The sequence below is a fragment of the Aotus nancymaae genome, unplaced genomic scaffold, assembly GCF_030222135.1.
Source record: "Aotus nancymaae isolate 86718 unplaced genomic scaffold, 86718_ANA_hifiasm-v0.15.2.pri h1tg000014l, whole genome shotgun sequence".
Taxonomy (NCBI): domain Eukaryota; kingdom Metazoa; phylum Chordata; class Mammalia; order Primates; family Aotidae; genus Aotus; species Aotus nancymaae.
The window spans coordinates 104,745,634-104,753,784 of NW_026988425.1; positions in this window are offsets into that span (position 1 = coordinate 104,745,634).

Consider the following 8,151-nt stretch of genomic DNA (forward strand, 5'->3'; position numbering starts at 1 on the left):
GACCAACATCATCCTGATACCAAAACCCGGCAGAGACTCAACAAGAAAAGAAAACTACAGGCCAATATCCATGATGAACATAGATGGAAAAATCTTCAATAAAATACTGGCAAGCTGATTGCAGCAGCACATCAAAAAGTTTATCCGCCATGATCAAGTAGGATTCATCCCAGGGATGCAAGGCTGGTTCAACATACGCAAGTCTATAAATGTAATTCACCACATAAACAGAACCAAAGACAAAAACCACATGATTATCTCAATTGATGCAGAGAAGACCTTAGACAAAATTCAACAGCCCTTTATTCTAAAAACCCTCAATAAACTAGGTAGCGACGGAACGTATCTCAAAATAATAAAAGCTATTTATGACAAACCAACAGCCAATATCATACTGAATGGGCAAAAACTGGAAGCATTCCCTTTGAAATCTGGCACTAGACAAGGATGCCCTCTCTCATCACTCCTATTCAATATAGTACTGGAAGTTCTAGCCAGAGCAATCAGGCAAGAAAAAGAAATAAAGGGTATTCAATTAGGAAAAGAGGAAGTCAAATTGTCCCTATTTGCAGACGACATGATTGTATATCTAGAAGACCCCATCGTCTCAGCCCAAAATCTCCTGAAACTGATAAGCAACTTCAGCAAAGTCTCAGGATACAAAATCAATGTGCAAAAATCACAAGCATTCCTATACACCAATAACAGACTTAAAGAGAGCCAATCAAGAACGAACTGCCATTCACAATTGCTACAAAGAGAATAAAATACCTAGGAATACAACTAACAAGGAACGTAAAGGACCTCTTCAAGGAGAACTACAAACCACTGCTCAACGAAATAAGAGAGGACATAAACACATGGAGAAACATTCCATTTTCATGGTCAGGAAGAATCAATATCGTGAAAATGGCCATACTGCCCAAAGTAATTTACAGATTCAATGCTATCCCCATCAAGCTACCAATGACCTTCTTCACAGAACTGGAAAAAACCACCTTAAACTTCATATGGAACCAAAAGAGAGCCCGCATAGCCAAGTCAATCCTAAGCAAAAAGAACAAAGCAGGAGGCACACACTACCGGACATCAAACTATACTACAAGGCTACAGTAATCAAAACAGCATGGTACTGGTACCAAAACAGAGATATAGACCAATGGAACAGAACAGAGGCATCGGAGGCAACACAACATGTCTACAACCATCCGATCTTTGACAAACCTGATAAAAACAAGCAATGGGGAAAGGATTCCCTGTTTAATAAGTGGTGTTAGGAAAACTGGCTAGCCATATGCAGAAAGCAGAAACTGGACCCCTTCCTGACACCTTACACTAAAATTAACTCCAGATGGATTAAAGACTTAAACATAAGACCTAACACCATAAAAACCCTAGAAGAAAACCTAGGCAAAACCATTCAGGACATAGGCGTAGGCAAGGACTTCATGACCAAAACACCAAAAGCATTGGTAACAAAAGCCAAAATAGACAAATGGGACCTAATCAAACTCCACAGCTTCTGCACGGCAAAAGAAACAGTCAATAGAGTGAATCGGCAACCAACAGAATGGGAAAAAATTTTTCAGCTTACCCATCTGACAAAGGGCTGATATCCAGAATTTACAACGAACTAAAACAGATTTACAAGAAAAAACAAACAAACAAACTCATTCAAAAGTGGGCAAAGGATATGAAGAGACTCTTTACAAAAGAAGACATTTATAAGGCCAACAAACATATGAAAAAATGCTCATCATCACTGGTCATTAGAGAAATGCAAATCAAAACTACATTGAGATTCCATCTCATGCCAGTTAGAATGGTGATCATTAAAAAATCTGGAGATGCTGGAGAGGATGTGGAGAAATAGGAACACTTTTACACTGTTGGTGGGAGTGTAAATTAGTTCAACCATTGTGGAAGACAGTGTGGCGATTCCTCAAGGACCTAGAAATAGAAATTCCATTTGACCCAGCAATCCCATTACTGGGTATATATCCAAAGGATTATAAATCGTTCTACTATAAGGACACATGCACACGAATGTTCACTGCAGCACAGTTTACAATAGCAAAGACCTGGAACCAACCCAAATGCCCATCGATGATAGACTGGACAGGGAAAATGTGGCACATATACACCGTGGAATATTATGCAGCCATCAAAAACGATGAGTTCGCGTCCTTTGTAGGGACATGGATGAACCTGGAAACCATCATTCTCAGCAAACTGACACAAGAACACAAAATCAAACACTGCATGTTCTCACTCATAGATGGGTGTTGAACAATGAGAACACATGGACACAGGGAGGGGAGCACTATACACTAGGGTCTGTTGGGGGGAAATAGGGGAGGGACAGCGGGGGGTGGGGAGTTGGGGAGAGAGAGCATGGGGAGAAATGCCACATATAGGTGAAGGGGAGGAAGGCAGCAAATCACACTGCCATGTATGCACCTATGCAACAATCTTGCATGTTCTTCACATGTACCCCAAAACCTAAAATGCAATAATAATAATAATAATAAAAAAACTCTAGAAGAAAACCTAGGCAATACCATTCAGGACATAGGCATGGGCAAAGGCTTTATGACTAAAACACCAAAAGCAATTGCCACAAAAGCCAAAATAGACAAATGGGATCTAATTAAACTAAAGAGCTTCTGCACAGCATAAAAACTATCATCAGCGTGAGCAGGCAACCCAGAATGGGAGAAAATTTTTGCAATCTATCCATCCAACAAAGGGCTAATATTCAGAATCTACAGGAACTTAAACACATTTACAAGAAAAAAACAAACAGCTCCATCGGGTGAATGATATGAACAGACACTTCTCAAAAGAAGACACTTATGCAGGCAACAAACATATGAAAAAAGCTCATTATCACAAGTCATTAGAGAAATGAAAATCAAAACCACAATAAGAAGCCATCTCACACCAGTTACAGTAGCAAGCATTAAAAAGTCAGAAGACAACAGATGCTGGAGAGAATGTGGAGAAATAGTAACGCCTTTACACTGTTGGTGGGAATGCAAATTAGTTCAACCATTGTGGGAAACAGTGTGGTGATTCCAAGAATATAGAACCAGAAATACCATTTGACCCAGCAATCCCATTACTGGTTATATACCCAAGGGATTATAAATCATTCTACTATAAAGACACATGCACACATATGTTTACTGCAGCACTATTTACAATAGCAAAGACTTGGAACCAACCAAAATGCCCATCAACGATAGACTGGATAAAGAAAATGTGGCATATATACACCATGGAATACTATGCAGGCATAAAAAAAGAGTAAGTTCACATCCTTCGCAGGAACATGGATGAAGCTGGAAACCATTCTTCTCAGCAAACTAACACAGGAACAGAAAACCAAACACCACATGTTCTCACTCATAAGTGGGAAACAATGAGAACGCATGACACAGGGAGGGGAACATCACGCACCAGGGCCTGTCATGGGGAGGAGGGTTAGGGGAGGAATAATATCAGGACAAATACCTAATGTATGTGGGGCTTAAAACCTAGATGATGGGTTGATGGGTGCAGCAAACCACCATGGCACCTGTAACCTATGTAACAAACCTGCACATTCTGCACATGCATCCCAGAACTTAAAGTATTAAAATAAAAGTGCAAATAGGAGCCTAGAAAATCAATATGTAAATTTTTCCTTGTTGAGTAAATTGTTTTGTGACTATATTGTATTCTAATTACTTAATGTATTTATGTGTCAATCTTCCCTATTGGACTGTGAGCTCCCTGAGGGCACAGGCAGCCACCTATTCAGCTAATTGTCTCTAACACCTAAGATATTGCCTGGCCCATGGTAGATACTCATAGCTTTTAATTAACTAATTAAACTAATAATTTGTCCAAATGCCAAAATTATGTAGTATGCCTGGCTTGAGTATGTAAGAGTGAGGTAGGAAGAGACAATTTCTGGTTATTTGTCTGAAAGATTCTTCTGGTTTTGCCATTTAGAATAACTAGAAGTTAAAGTTTACCTCCTCATTATCTATGTTTCAAAGCACAATGTGGCCTATATTCTCCCTTTGAAACTAACTCCAGTTTTTAGCTGACGTATTTCTCAGATTCCCTGCAAGTAGTGATGGCTATATGATTTGGGTAAGGCCAATGAAATGTAAGTGTGAAGTATTAAATGGTACTTTCCGAGTCTTTTAAAAATCTTCCTAAACGTCTTTAACAAGAGAAAAGGAGACATGCATCTCTGTGCTCCTTCCTGGTCCTGCAATTTGAATGTGATGGCTGGAGTGCAAAGAGCCTTTTCAATACAAGGCGGAACCAGAATGGAGCCTGCACCCAAGCACGGAAACCCTGCACCAGCCTTGGGCAGCCTATCTCAGGGCTTATTCATGAGGAAAGAAGAAAGAAACTTCCACCTTGTTGAAATCTCTGTTGTTTGTGTTTTGGGCTTCTGGGTTTTGTTGTTGTTGTTAAAAATGGCTAAAAATAATCCTCATTGAAACTCACATTACCTAATTAATAGTGTAAAATAGCAAGGAACAAACTTGACAACCTACATATCTTTTTTTTTAAGGACCACTTGCTTCTGTGCAATTATATGCTGCTTTTTAGAAATACATTTTTCCATTGAATAAAAATATTTAACTTCATCTCCCTTGCCTGGATACCAGCGCTTCAAACATGATAAATTAATTCACTAAGATTAAGGTCTCAGAGTTTTGCTAAATACATCCTTCCACAGACACCACAAACTGCCCATCCTTAAAACACTTTCAATTTCAGCCTTGGGAAACTCATTTCAAAATCACACTCTCTTTGGCAGACTCAAAAAATTTGAAGAGGCAAGATGCTAGAAAGACACTGTCAAGGAGGGCTTTTCATAATCTCATTATTTTCTCCCTCTGGAGATTTACTGCTATGAGAAATGTGCTGTTCTTGGTTCCTGAATAGGAATGCCACCTGAAACATACACACCCATCTCCCCGGAGCCACGGTCTCACATCTCGACCACTAGATCTACATAAGCAATATACTTCAGTAGTCAAACTTCACACATCTGCCGTCTCAAGCAACGAGCCTCAAAATGTCTATAGTACGTTTAACTACCGCCTAAGTTGAAACTAGGTTGTGTTGGGATTTAAATGCCAAGTTCGATATTTCAGATATAAACATGTAGGTGATGGTAGACCACTGGTTTTGAGGCATCTCTTGCATTATATGAAGCAATCCTTGTAATAAAAGTTTTAAAGTTTTAAACATTTGAGAATATATTTTTCCACCAATGCATACTTACATTTGGCATTCAGCAACTTGACACAAACAAAGAGATGCAATCAGAATATCAATTGTGGAAGGAGATTTCCACACCTTTTTCTTAGCCTCCACTGCATCATGTAGAAGCCTCATTATCTTCTCAAACCAACTCCACCATCCTGATTCTTAGTGGAAACTCACTCCAGATTTTGGCAATAAATTGGTCATTGCTCTCAGTCTTCTTTTTCTTTTTTAAATGTAATACTGTTTATTTAACTTCAAAAACATTTCAGCATTCTAAACATACAAAAAGAAAGCAGAATGTTGCAAATCTTTCATTGATGCAGTGGCTCTTCACTTTGCTGACAATGAAGAGTTCTACGGCTTGTTTTAAAATAAACAGTTTAAAAACTATTGCACTTAAATAAAAAACAACAAACAAATTAAAAAAAAAAACACTTCTCATGCCAGCTGACCCCACTTTGCCCACAGCTAACAATAGCAGCAGAATTCTGCATTTGTCACTATAAGGAGAAACAAGATGACCTGAAGCTAAATGGATGGCCACTGCAGAGTCAACAGGTCCAGCCTCACAGTGCATGCCCTGAGTTACCACCCTTCCAAAAGGCATTTTCCCCCCATAGCCTCAACGCCAAGCAAGGAGCATCAAAAGTTTGTCTAGGTTGTTTTGCTCTTTTTACAAACTATAGACATATACAGTTGATAACTCGGGATTTCCAGCCAATAACCACATAGTTAATATCATCTTACAAATTAGAAAATAAAATGCCAGAAACATCTTTAAGTGCCTTGTCACACCAACAGCAAAGGGCACGCAGTAAGAACTCCAGAATGTCTTTTCATTTAAAAAACGTTTGGACATATGTACAACTTTGATATAGTTTCAGGGTGCTCCAGACACCCATGGCCACTTCACGTAAACCACTGGCAATTTCTAGATCACTTTGAGAGACTACAATATGGTTGTGATAAAATTTTATAATTAATGAGGGCAACAGACACTTCTGAAATAAGAGATGTGTCAATTACAGCACTCCCCTACTCTAAGATATTCACAGGGAGACGGATAAACAGTTGTTTTATTCATCCTCTTTCCCCTCTTCTTCCTCCTCATTGTCTTTGCCTTCATCTTCCACCTTTTTCTGGGCAACTTTAGCAGGACCCTCTGCACCATCAAAGTTTCCTTTGGACCTACAGTCAGAAACATCCTTCTCACACTTCTCCTTCAGCTTTGCCACCTTAGCGATGTAAGCTGGTCTTCACTATTACTTAAGTTACTCATGTCTCACCCAGCTTTTTTACTACATCTCCAATAGAGATGCCAGGGTTTGTGGATTTGATCTTGAGGCAGAATTCTCAACAGAACGGAGCAGCCTCATATTAGCTGCCTCTGCAAGAGCTGCCTTCTCCGTTTCTATGCCGTAAGATTTTTGGTTTTAGGCCTTGATGAATTTTAGTGAAACCAGTGTTCTAAGCTAACACTATTCTTCTTCCAGAACATTTTGTGTTCTGCTAAAAAATAATCAGAGATAGACCATCTTCAAGGATGAGTAAGGTTTATGGGCAAAGAAGTGGTATGGCCGTAGCACCTACTCTTCCTGAGTTATCTGCTATTATGCAATGACCTAGAAACAGTTCATAGTCTCAAGCCACTCCACTGCATTTTTTCATTAGTGTATTATTGGCATGGCTATGCAGTCCTTGGAGTGGAGTGGTTATGGTTAAGAAACCTAAGTGTGCCCAGGAATTTGAACAAGCCCAAGTAACATAACAAGACTCCAACTGACTCTAAAAAAGAAAAATAAGTAAGTAAATAAATAAATAAAAGAAACCTAAGTGCATCCAAAAAGATGGTCTGTTCCCTGACAAAAGGCAGAGAGAAGAGCAGGTAGAATGACAAAGGGTACACACTGTTCTTCACACCTGCATTAGATTTTAGTTCTGTGTATTTACGTTTTGATCGAGCTATTTTTCCAGCCATCACATAGCCTAAGGCACCACCGAAAATCACCCATGGCACATTTTATCTTGAATGGGACCTTTCAGTTAGGTAAGAGATAATGAAGTAAATTGTTAAAATAGTTTTGTCAGTGTAATCACTTGATATTTTCTGATATTTCTGCTGCTTTAATTAAAGCAACAGTTCCTTGCCCCTCCCTCCACTCCATAGTACATTTGAACATGTCTAGAGAAATTTTGGTTTGTACCTAGGAATTTGCTACTTATATCAAATGACTGGGGATGCTGCTTACCATACGTAGGAATTTGCTACTTATAGCAAAAGACAAGGGATGCTGCTTACCATACTACAAACAGGAGACAAATCCAAAATTTCTGTAGTGCCACTGTTAAAAACAAAAAAATTAATTAAAGCAAGGTCTCATATTTCATGTAATGTTATATAATAATACTTACTGTTATATATAATACACTAAAATTTTATGCTTTTCAAATTCTATTAAAATTTAATGGCCTTATTTTAATCAACTTAAAATTTATATATTTTTATATATTAAAAATATTTTAACTTATAAATATAAATTCATTATTATATTTAATATGATTATTATAGAAATATTATTTTTAATAGACTTTATAGAGCAGTTTTAGCTTCACGCAAAATTGAATAGAAGGTACAGAGATTTCCCATGCAGCCCCTGGCCCTGCATACACGCAACCTCCCCATCAATATTCCTCACCAGAGTAGTACATTTGTTACAATTGATAAACTTACATGGATACATTATTATCAACCAAAGTCCGTAGTTTACATTAAGGTTCACTCTTGGGTGTACATTTCATGGATTTGGACAAAGATATAATGAACATGAATTCATCATTATAACAACATACAACATAGTTTCACCACCTTAA